Below are 13,071 nucleotides of genomic sequence, written 5' to 3' on the forward strand. Positions count from 1 at the left end.
GGGATCCTGGGTGATTTCACCTTGACTTTTCTTCTCTGTATCTTCCATTTTCTCTCAAATCTAAAAATTAAATTGAATTCTCTCAAATCCAGAAATTAAGAAGAAACACACCATCATTAAGGACCTGCTGACATCACCTAAGAATATGCCACCCCTAGTGGCAGTCACCCGTCAGAGTTTGCCAACAGTGGTGGCAGCCTGGCAGATCCAAGCTTCCTCTCACCTCGGGGTATTATCTGACAGTGACTTGGGCCCGAACAGAGGAGAGAGTCCCCAGCTCCTACACTTTGCATTAGTATTTGTCACCTAAGCCCCAGTTATAGGACACAAGTCGCTCAGATCTTAGTATGCAACAGATTCCTTGGCCAGCATGACAACCGAAATGCAACAAATAAAGATTCTTCAGCTTCTGCCAATAATCCTGTTCTTTATGAGCTCCAAAGAAGGCCAGGGGGGCTGGCCTAGGATCAGGGTCAGATAGGACATACAGGGCCCCAGGGAAAAGTAATAATTTGGTGCCTTTTAAAACTAATACTATTTAAATACTTGTTTAACATTTATTTGGAGAAAAGAAGGAAGGGCAGAGAAGTAAGACTTCTGGGGGCAGCTGGCAACCCAGGTATTGTGTTCTGGGCTCTCCAGTTTTGGCAAGAGAGTTGCATATGCTTACTATTCACAACACGAAAAGACAGCAATCAGCTGGACCCATTTGCACTAGAAAGTGGTGTAGGGGCCACTTACTCACGAGCGCCACCTGGGGGGGGGTCTCAAACTGTGACAAGTGGCTTTAACCACATTCTGTACTCTGAGAGTTCTGGTAAATACGACTTTCCCCAAAGCACTGTTTTCCACCATGACTAGCGCTCACCGACACTTTAGCATCCCTTGTACAATGGCAACACGGGAGGCTCCCCTGCTCGCCCACCCCTTAATCCAGCTCTGCCGGGAAGGACAGCCCAAAACACAGCTGTGCTATGACCCTCCAGGTAGTGGTCTTTTCCCCCTCCACTCTGCTCTCTTATTCTACTTACTGTTGTAATGTTTTCTTTATTTTTGAGAGAGCACAAGTTGGGGCAGGGGCAGAGAGGGGGACAGAGGATCTGAAGTGGGCTCTGCACTGACAACAGCAAGCCCAATGTGGGGCTTGAACACATGAACCTTGAGATCTTGACCTGAGCCCAAGTCGGAAGCTCGACCGATTGAGCCACCCAGGTGCCCTCTTATTCTACTTGATACCAGAGCAAATTCCTCGAGCGTGTTTCCCCACCAGTCATAACCACACCCAAGGGATAGCCTGTCACAGCTCAGATTGAGCTGGAATGCCCAAATTATAAACATTAAAAAGTTTTTTTAATGTTTATTTTTGAAAGAGAGAGACAGAAACAGAGTGTGAGCCAGGGGAGGGGCAGAGAGAGAGGGAGACACAGAATCCGAAGCAGGCTCCGGGCTCCGAGCTGGTAACACAGAGCCCAACGCGGGGCTCCAACCCACGAACCGCGACATCATGACCTGAGCTGAAGCTGGACGCTTAACACGCCATGCAGGTGCCCCTGTAATTCCCAAGTTATGGATATATTTTTGTAAAATAGGGATCCACTATTTGTAGCCTGGGGTCTTACTAGTTTCATTCAATATCATCTACCCTAAGCACTTCTCTACCTCCAAAAGCAGTTTTTCATATTTAAAATTTTTTTTCATTTCATTTCTTTTAGAGAGAGAGAGACAGCGAGCATGAGTGGGGGAGAGGGGCAGAGGGGGAGAGAGAAAGAGAGAGAGAAAATCTTAAGCAGGCTTAATGCTCAGCACAGAACACAGCAGGGCTCAATACAATGACCCTGGGATCACAACCTGAGCCGAAATCAAGAGTCAGAGACTCAACTGACTGAGCCACCCAGGCGCCCCCAGTTTTTCATAGCAACAGTTAACATTTGAGGGCTTACTATGTGCTAGGCACTAGCACTATAAAAATTCATATTTTTTATATAAATGTTTTCATTTATACTCCACCACAACTTTTTAAGCAAATGTCCTACTTCCTAATTTTCACTACTTTATTTTTTTTGTTTATTTACTTATTTTGAGAAAAACAAAGACAGTGTAAGGCAGTGGCAGAAAGAGAGAGAGAGAGAGAGAGAGAGAGAGAGAGAGAGAGAATCCCAAGCAGGCTCCACACTGTCAGCACAGAGCCCGACGTGGGGCTGGAACTCATGAAACTGTGAGATCATGACCTGAGCCGAAACAGAGATTCAGATGCTTAACCAACTGAGCCACCCAGGCACCCCTTCATTAGTTTAGATAATGCTTCAAGGAACATCTTTTTTTTTTTTAAGTTTGTTTATTTATTTATGTCAGTAATCTCTACATTCAACATGGCGCTTGAACTCACAACCCTGAGATCAAGCATTGCATTCTCTTACAACTAAGGCAGCAGGGCACCCCAAGGAACATCTTTAACTTGTTACTGAGAGCCCACTTGTGACTGAGGTTAGATGTCCTAGAAAACTTCTTAGGCAGGTGGTTGTTCTGGGAGGAGAGAGTGGGAAGAAGTAACACCTGAGAGCCGCACGGGATGCTTATTGGAAACCATCCCACGGATACCCATCGGCGCTCGCGGCTGCTGTGATTTTGATGTGCCTGGGGCTACGTGCCTGCAGGTGGACAAGGATCATTTTCTCCCAGATGATTTTTTTTATTAAAAAAATTTTTTAATGTTTATTTATTTTTGAGACAGAGACAGAGCACTAGTGAGGGAGGAGCAGAGAGAGAGGGAGACCCAGAATCTGAAGCAGCGTCTAGGCTCTGAGCTGTCAGCACAGAACCCAACGAGGGGCTCAAACTCTTGAACCGTGAGATCATGACCTGAGCCGAAATCCATTGCTCCCCTGACTGAGCCACCCAGGCGCCCCTTCTTCCAGATGATTCTGATTCACCCCCTTCTTTCTTTACCTGCTCTCCTCCATTTTTATGAAGCACAGCGATAGTCAAAACTGTGGTAAGAACGGGCCGAATACAAGACCTGTCCCGATGAGCTCCGGCCTGCGCCCTGTGCCCTCGTGTCTTCCTTCTCTTCTCCCAGATGCCCGAGGGCTTCACCAATGGTCTCTTGGGTAAGTCTCAGCCTGTCATGGGGTAACTAGAATGAAAAAGATATAACTTTCCAGCCAAAAAAAGAGAAGGGAATTAAGGGATCCACAAAAAAGCCTTTTAAAGCCCGAAAATGTTTATAAAGGAGAAAGGAAATGTTTATAAAAGGAGAAAGGTGGGGAGGCAGATGGCAAGGGTATATTCCCATCCTTTGCTTCCTCACACCAAGAATGACGGCTCTCAGTCTGCTTTTCCATCTCCATGTCTCCTCCCTCCACGGGACATGTGGCAGAGTCTGGAGACGTTTTTGGTTTGTCACAATCGGGAGGGAGGTGGTGCTATTGGCATCTAGTGCATAGAGACCAGGGATGCTGCTATACAGACATCCTACAGTGCACAGGACAGCACCCCGCAGCAAGGAATTCTCCCATCCAAAACTTCAGTAGTGCCGAAGCTGAGAAGCTCTGCTCCAGAGCCTGTACTTCCCTACAACCCTCTCCTCCTTTCTTCTGTCCCCCTGTCCAAATGTTCTCGCCTCTACTCCCTTTGGGTCCAAATGGAAAGATAGGATCTAACCAGAATGCTTTAGGGACCTCAAGTATTTTCCTCATGTTCTCAGTCTGTAGGTGGTATTTAGCAATAGGGTTCCTGGAGCAAAATTCCTTATTTCATCCATGAAACTGGGAACTCATGGAGACCCATGAATAACCTAAACCCTAGTGGGCTGGGAACATGATCTGTGACCTGCAGAGTTCGAAAATTACTGTCCTAAATGGACTTGAGCCATGATTGCTAAACACTTGTCTTTCAGAGCCATCTCTAGTTCTCTAGCTTAACATTTTTTCAGGATGTTTCTCAGCTTTGCATTCCTTTGGGCTATGATTCATTCTCCCGTAACCACTCCCCACTCCCGCAACGTGTCATTACAATTTGTGTCCCTATTGAACTTGTAAATTCAACAGAGAAATAGAATTGGTGTTAGTTGTTATTTGATAACTTAAGAAATTAATTTGCTGAGAAAACGTATGCCTTGAAGGAAGAAGTCCTCTGCGGATTTTTTTGCTTACGATTAACATTCTGATCTGAATACATTTTAATGCTATTCATTATATCTCATTACACTTCTTGTGAACTGCTGGGTAGACTGAGCCTATAGAAAGGATTTTAGATGATGGAACAATGACAAGAGCGCACAGAGGTTCTGACTTTAAAACTCATCTTCAACACGGCTACCTTAGAGTCAAATACACTTTATTTGGGGGCACCTGGCTTGCTCAGTCAATAGAGCACACAACCCTTGATCTCAGGGTCGTGAGTCAGAGCCCCATGTTGGGCGTGGAGCCTACTTGGCAGTCAGAAAGAATGAAATCCTGCCATTTGCAACAACATGGATGGAACTGGAGGGTATTATACTAATTGAAATAAGTCAGTCAGAGAAAGACAGATATCATATGTTTTCACTCATGTGGAATTTGAGAAACTTAACAGAAGGCCATGGGAGAAGGGAAGGGGGAAAAATAGTTTCAAGCAGAGAGGGAGGCAAACCATAAGAGACTCTTAAATACAGAGAACAAACTGAGGGTAGATGGGGGGGAGCGGGGAGGGGAAAATGGGTGATGGGCATTGAGGGGGGCACTTGTCGGGGTGAGCACTGGGTATTGTACGGAAGCCATGAATCATGGGAATCTACTCCTGAAGTCAAGAGCACACTGTATATACTGTATGTAGGCGAACCTGACTGTAAATTATATTAAAATAAATAAATAAGTAAAATGTGCTTTAAAAAATAAAAACATTACTAACATACATACATACACACATACATAAATAAATAAAATACCCTTCATCTGTGCATGAAGAACTTGGAAGGAAAAAGGGAAGGAGTTGATGTGTATTCCCATTCAAAGACCTGAATGCAGTGCTGAGTGCTTATATGTACCATGTTTTGGGAATGATCTAAGCATCTTACTTCATCCTCACAACCCCATAAGGTAGGATGAGAAAACTAAGGCTCAGAAACTTTAAGAGAACCCCTCAGGACATGTATCTAAGGAGTGTCAGAGGCAGATTATAAACCCAGATTTATCTAGCTTCAGTGGTCACACTTGACAACAATGGCTACTATTATTGAGCACCTTTCCTGAAAAAGACACTCTGTTAAGTAAGCCCCTTATATGCCTTATTTTGTCTTGAATCACACAGCTATTTTTTAATGTATTTTGTAGCGGAGCAAATGGACTCAGAGAGTGTGCATCACTCATTCCAGGTTAGAACCCATAAACAGAACTTGAATTCAAGCGTGCTGTGTCTGCCTATAAAACCCATGCTTTAAAGAGTACAGTATATTGCCTCTCCAAAACATCATTTCCACCTCACCAGGTAGTCCCTTACCCATTATCTCATCAAATGCCACCATCACCCTCTGGGCAAGAAATCTTGGTCCCTTTTCGCAGAATGGGAACAATGAAGCTCAGAAGTATAGGTAACCTATCTAAGGCCACACATCTTTCCCTGTACATGGATTATATTAGGCAAGGAACATTCATTAGTACTCATTCCACCAATAATTTTCAAGTTCTCTCAGTGTGGGTGCCTTTAAAGACCAGTGCAATTTAAAAAAAACAAATCAGGGGCGCCTGGGTGGCGCAGTCGGTTAAGCGTCCGACTTCAGCCAGGTCACGATCTCCCGGTCCGTGAGTTCGAGCCCCACGTCAGGCTCTGGGCTGATGGCTCAGAGCCTGGAGCCTGTTTCCGATTCTGGGTCTCCCTCTCTCTCTGCCCCTCCCCCGTTCATGCTCTGTCTCTCTCTGTCCCAAAAATAAATAAAAACGTTGAAAAAAAAAATTAAAAATAAATAAATAAATAAATAAATAAATAAATAAATAAATAAATAAACAAATCAGGGGCGCCTGGGTGGCTCAGTCGGTTAAGCGTCCGACTTCGGCTCAGGTCATGATCTCGCGGTCCGTGGGTTCAAGCCCCGTGTCAGGCTCTGTGCTGACAGCTCAGAGCCTGGAGACTGCTTCAGATTCTGTGTCTCCCTCTTTCTCTGAGCCTCCCCTGTTCATGCTCTCTCTCTGTCTCAAAAACAAATAAATGTTAAAAAAAGAAAAAAAATTTTAATAAAAAAAAAAATCAAGGGGGCGCCTGGGTGGCTCAGTTGGTTGAGCGTCCGATTTTGGCTCAGGTCATGATCTAGCAGTTCGTGAGTTCGAGCCCCATGTCAGGCTCTGTGCTGACAGCTCAGAGCCTGGAGCCTGTTTCAGATTCTGTGTACCCCTCTCTCTGCCTCTCCCCAATTCATGCTCTGTCTCTCTCTCTCTGTCTCTCTCAAAAATAAACTTTAAAAAAAACTTAAAAAAATAATAATAAAAATAAAAAATCAAACCATAAACAAATTGTGTTCTACATACATACATACATTTAAAGGTATTAAAAAGAATGAGGTGATGCTACATATATTGATTTGGAAAGATGCCTACAAGGTAGTGAAAACTTAAATTATAAAACAACATGACTCTACTCCAACTTAGACATGTGTAGGAAATTTTTTTTTAATTTTTTAAGTGTTTTATTTAGAGAGAGAGAAAATGCACACAGGAGTGGGAGAGTGGCAGAGAGAAAGGGCGAGAGAGAATCCCAAGCAGACTATGTGCTGAAGTATGGAGCCCAACGTGGGGCTTGAACTCACAAACTGTGAGATCATGACCTGAGCCAAAATTGAGAGTCAGATGCTTAACCAACCCATGTGTGGAAAATTTCTGAAAGCACACACCAGAAAACTTTGATAATAGTTACCTCTAGGGCGAGGGATTTGATGAGGTGCCAACAGAGTTCAGGTGACTTTTATCTTCCCTTTTATAACCTTCATTATTATTGTTAAAATTATTTCCACCCTTTCTTTGAAGTGAAAAAAAAAAAATCTAAAACAACCTTTAGAGAATCTCCTAGCTTGAGAACATACCCCAGTCTGGGTGTGATAAAATTAATCTAAGGTTTGCTAACATGCTAGTGTTTTATAACGGGATCTGGAGAATGAGATGTACAATCTCTGACACACAGTTGGCAAAGTGGGTGGGGGGAGGGTAGGAAAGTGGCTTTTAGAGAAGTTATAGATTAGGTTCCAGGCCACAGTTGCTTCTGGGTGACTGATCCTGGGAGTTGGTCATCTTTGTGAATTTAATGTCTGTGGGCAAAACTCAGGGATGATACTTCTTGGGGCTTTCAGTTGGCTTCAGGGTTTGGGTTCACTTTCTACCAGACAGTGCAGCCGGGTCTTAGGCAGGGACATAAAATAATTGTGAAAGCCGGATAAGTAACTGTCAAATTTTAATTCTGCAAAAAGTCTCATTTTTTAAAAAAGACTCTGACAGCTCAGAGCCTGGAGCCTGCTTCAGATTCTGTGTGTGTGTGTGTGTCTCTCTCTCTGCCCCTCCCCTGTTTGTACTCTGTCCCTCTGTCTCTGTCTCTGTCTCTCTCTCTAAATAATAAATAAACATTAAAAATAATAATAAATTAAAAAATTAAAAAAAAAATTTTTTTGAGAGGAAGAGAGAGATCAGAAGCTGGGGAGAGGCAGAGAAAAAGGAATAAAGAATCCCAAGCAGGATTCACACTGCCAGTGTGGAACCCAACAGGGAACTCAAATTCACCAACCGTGAGATCATGACCTATACTGAAATCAAGAGTCAGACACTTAACCCGGTGAGCCATCCAGGCGCCCCCAAAAGTCACATTTTATTTTATTTTATTTTATTTTATTTTATTTTATTTTATTTTAACGTTTATTTATTTTTGAGACAGAGAGAGACCGAGCATGAACGGGGGAGGGTCAGAGAGAGGGAGACACAGAATCTGAAACAGGCTTCAGGCTCTGAGCTGTCAGCACAGAGCCCGACGCGGGGCTTGAACTCACGGACCGCGAGATCATGACCTGAGCCGAAGTCGGCCGCCCAACCGACTGAGCCACCCAGGCGCCCCCAAAAGTCACATTTTAAAATGTATGAGGGTTTTTATTTTTTGTTTGTTTGGTTGTTTTTTTGTTTTTTTTAAATCTGGAGAGACAGGACTCCTAGAGCAAGGAGGTTTTGTCAAATTGAAGGTCAAGAGAGTGGAGTTCGAATCCCGTCTCTGCTAGTAACTGGAGCTATGAACCTGGGCAGATCATTTTACCGCTTTAAGTCTTTGTTTTCTTATTTGTAAATCACTAAATTGGACTAAAATTTAAAATGATGAAATTGTTAATGTTCCTTTAGATTCTAGTACTGTAAGTTTTTTTTCCAAAGTCAGTTTTTAATTTTTGTACGGTTTTTAATTAATGAAATTCCAGCATAATTAATGTACAGTGTTATGTTAGCTTCCGGTGTACAATATAGTGATTCAACAATTCTATACAGTACTCAGTGCTCATCATGATAAGTGTACTCTTAATCCCCGTCACCTGTTTCACCCATCCCCCACCTCTCCCATCTCCCCTCTGGTAACCATCAGTTTGTTCTCTGTAGTTAGAAGTCTGTTTTCTGGTTTGTCTCTTTTTTAATTTGTTCATTTGTTTTGTTTCTTAAATTCAACATATGAGTGAAATCATATGGTATTTGTCTTTCTCTAACTGACTTCACTTAACATTATGCCCTCTGGATCCATCGATGTTGTTGCAAATGACAAGATTTCATTCTTTGCAAGATTCTTATTATGTTTTTTGTTATTCATTGTCCCCCTGATTCTCCTTGCTTTTTTGAAAGCCTGTATTTGGTATCATATACAAGTATAATTTATTGTATGTATAACTATGCATAGTCACTTCAATTTTTTAAATGTTCTATAGTGCTTCTCTCCATTCTTGGCTTCTCTCTATTCCTGTTCATCTAGAAGTCTAATTTCTCAGCCAAAGCTGCTGGGCATAGTGAATCCTGTGAGCACAAATAAGGTAGCTGGTGGGCTCAGCATTAGTGTTGATAAGCACATAGAAATCTCCACTTCAAGATTCCAAGTTTTATGCAGGCAGATAGGCTGGGCTGCTTGTCAAATAAGACACTGTAAGTGCTGCACTTGGGCACCAAGAAGGCATTTGTAAGGACCATTTGTTTTAAGTGTGCTTATTTTATTTTATTTTAAATGTTTAGAAAAAGAAATAAAGGGCCAATATATGCAAAATTTCACTAATAATTAAATGCAAACAAAATGATTGCTTTTTTACCTATTAAACTGGCAAAACTAAAAATATGGACACTACCCTAGGGTGGGTATGAGGAAATGGATACTCCCATATACTCTTACTGCAATTATAAACTGGCATACAGTAACTATTTAAATTTTAATGATGCATACCCTTTGACTTAGCAATTGCATGTCTAGGAATCTACCCTACTGAAATAATAATATAAATATGAATATAATTGACTCTTGAATAATGCAGGGTTTGGAGCACCAACCCCTGCACAGCTGAAAATTCCACATATAATTTTTGACTCCCCCCAAACGTAACTACTAATAGCCACTGTTGACCAGAAACCTTACCAATAAATAAATAATTAACACATATTTTATTGTTATATGTATTACATGATGTATTCTTACAATAATACCTAAATCTTTCTTAATTTTTTCAGTATTTTTAGGCTACATGGTTCATCTGTGAGTTTTTTCAAATTGTCACAAATTTTCTGCAACATTGTCCAGAGTAAGAAATTTGAACTGATCTATCATCTGTCAAGAGAAAAACTTAAGTAAACTTAAGTAAATCGTCACACTCTTTACAACAGAAGACTATGCAGCCATTTGAAAGAATATTTTCAGGGGCACCTGGGTGTTCAGTTGATTAAGTGTCTGACTCTTGGGTTAAGAGTCCAACTTGATTTTGGCTCAAGTCATGATCTCATGACTTGTGAGTTCAAGCCCTGCATCGGGCTGTGTGCCAACAGCACGGAGCCTGCTTGGGATTCTCTGTCTCCCTCTCTCTTTGCCCTTCCCCTGCTCAGTCTCTCTCTATGTCTCCAAAATAAATAAATAAACATTAAAAAAAAGAAAAAATATGTTGGGATTTGTATGTGCTGATATGGATGATGTCTATAATATAGCAATAAGTGAAGAAAAATTATAATAGTTTTTTCACTATAAGTGAAAAAATAGCTATAGGTATAGTGTGATCTAATTTATATTATGAACAGTAAAAACATAAACAGTAAAAAATATGAAGAACAGAAAGAAGCTACTAACTCTCCCATCTAGAGAGTATGATCAGAAGAGCTCTCCATATTTTATATTATTCATTCAATGATACTGTCATGGACTGAATTGTGTCCCCTCCTGCCCCAAAGTCATATGTTACAGCCCTAACCCCCAATGTAACTATGTTTGGAGATAGGGCCTGTAAAAGAAATAGCACAGTTAAATGGTCATAAGGGTGGGGCCCTAATCCTATCGGATTGGTACCCTTATAAGAAAGGGAAGGGAAACCAGATGACTTTCTCTTTCTGCTTGTTCCTAGAGGAAAAGCTATGCATGAACACAATAAGACAGCCATCTCTAAGCTAGGAACAGAGGTCTCACAAGAAACCAATCTTGCTGGCACCTTGATCTTGAACTTCTAACCTCCAAAAGTGTGAGAAAATAAATGTTGCTTAAGCCACCCAATCTGTAGTAACTTGTTTTATCAGCTTGAGCAGACTAATACAGATATGTAGGGATTTTTGTATTCTTCTCCTTGAATATTCTTTGTTGGGAGAGGTGCACCACCCTCCCTCCCCCCCCCCCCCGCTTTTTGGCAGATGCTTTAAATTTTTTTTAATGTTTATTTATTTTTGAGAGAGAGAGAGAGAGACAGAGTATGAGCAGGGGAGGAGCAGAGAGAGACACAGAAACTGAAGCAGGCTCTAGGCTCTGAGCTGTCTGCATAGAGCCTGATGTGGTGCTCGAACTCATGACCTGTGAGATCATGAACTGAGCCAAAGTCAGATGCTTAATGTACTGAGCCACCCAGGCACCCTGGCAGATGCTTTAAAAAGTCCATTTCAGGACATAAACTGAACTCCAGGATGGGAACTTTTCCAATAATCTGCCTGTCAAGGTTAGGCTGCTGTATTAATGAAGATAACTAACACCAACTGCTGCAAACAGACCTCTAAATCTTAGTGTCTCTAAACCACAAAGATTTATTTCTTGCTTATGTTACATGTCTAATATGTTTTGGCAGGGGACGCTATTCTATGTAGACACTCAGGGACCCAGGCTGACAGGCTGACCAAGGGTTGACCTTTTTGGTTCATCATTCTTTCAACATGTGTCTTCAAAGTTTGTCAAATCAGGAAAACGGAGCTAGAAGGTTGAGCAAGGCTTCTCATTGACTCAGCTAAGAAGAAATCCACACCACCTCTGCTCACAGCTATTTAGAGAAGTAGTCACATGACCTCAACCATACTGCAAAGGAGGCTGGGAAATCAGAACCATGTGAATATTTAAGGAATACTAAATGTTCCTGTCATATTCCTTGTTATGGATTGAATTGTATTCCCCCCAAAAATAAGTTCAAGTCTTAACCCCCAGTACCTCAGAATCTGATCTTATTTGGAAATAGGGTCTTTTTAGAGGTAATCAAATTAAAATTCCTTTGAGTTAAAATCCTTACTCTGTCTTCTCTTAATAAGAGGTCATTAGAGTGAGCCCTAATCCAGCATGACTGGTGTTTTCAAAATAGGAGGACATTTGGACACAGAGACAGACATGCACAGAAGGAGGATGTTGTGAACATATGCAGGGAGCAGATTGCTATGTGAAGATTGAGGCAGAGGTCAGAGTAATGTTGCCACAAGCAAGAAACACTTGGGGTCACCAAAACCTAGAAAAGACGCATGGAACAGATTCTCCCTCACGGCCCTCAAAGGGAACCCATCCTGCTGACAACTAGATTTTGGATTTCTAGCTTCTAGAATTGTGAGACAACAAATTTCTATTTTTCTTTTTTTTTTTTAAACGATTTTTCTAAGTCATCTCTACACCTAACATGGGCCTCAAACTCACGATCCCAAGATTAAGAGTCATAAGCTCTATCAACTGAGCTAGCCAGGCGCCCCACATTTCTATTTTTCTAAACCAATGAGTTGGTGGTACTTTGCTATAGCATCCCTAGAAAATGAATACACTCCTCTAACAAGTTTATGCAGAAAGAGATTTGATACATGGAATTAGATGCTTATAAATCTGTTAGAATGACTGGGAAATGGGCTCTAGGCTAGACATCCAGATCCAGGAATTACTCCCAGAAAAATTGGGGCACCAAGAATTACTAACACATTTATCACAAGCAGGAGCTGGCTCTCAGGGTCTGCTTACCTCAGCCACTATCTGAAAATCAGAAAGTATTACCAAAACCATTAACTCCTGAACCATGTCATGCCTCCTATATCTGCACAAGCAAAATGGATGCCTTGTGTAACACTTACATCTTTTCATAATTTTGAACAGAATTTAAGCCTTGAGTGAATGTACCTGTTTTATGGAAATAAAATTATATATGGAACACTTCGTTGAAAAGATATTGAGAAATATAGTTTTTTTTTAGTTTTTAAAAAATTTTTAATGTTTATTTATTTTTGAAAGAGAGAGACAGAACATGAATGGGGGAGGGCGAGAGAAGAAGTGGGGAGACACAGAATCCGACACAGGCTCCAGGCTCTGAGCTGTCAGCACAGAGCCCAACACAGGGCTCAAACTGTGAGATAGTGACCTGAGCTGAAGTCGGACACTTAACCAACTGAGCCACCCAGGCGCCCCTGAGACATATAGTTTTTAGCTTCTGAAGCAAGAGAAGCCCACAAGAAGGAGGTTAAAATACATTTTGGGGGTGCCTAGGTGGCTCAGTCGGTTGAGTGCCCGACTTAGTTCAGGTCATGATCTCAGGGTTCATGAGTTCAAGCTCCACATCAGGCTTACTGCTGTAGGTGCAGAGCCTGCTTCAGGTCCTCTGTACCCAACTCTCTTTGCCCCTCCCCC

Source organism: Prionailurus viverrinus, chromosome B4, assembly GCF_022837055.1.
Source record: "Prionailurus viverrinus isolate Anna chromosome B4, UM_Priviv_1.0, whole genome shotgun sequence".
Classification (NCBI taxonomy): domain Eukaryota; kingdom Metazoa; phylum Chordata; class Mammalia; order Carnivora; family Felidae; genus Prionailurus; species Prionailurus viverrinus.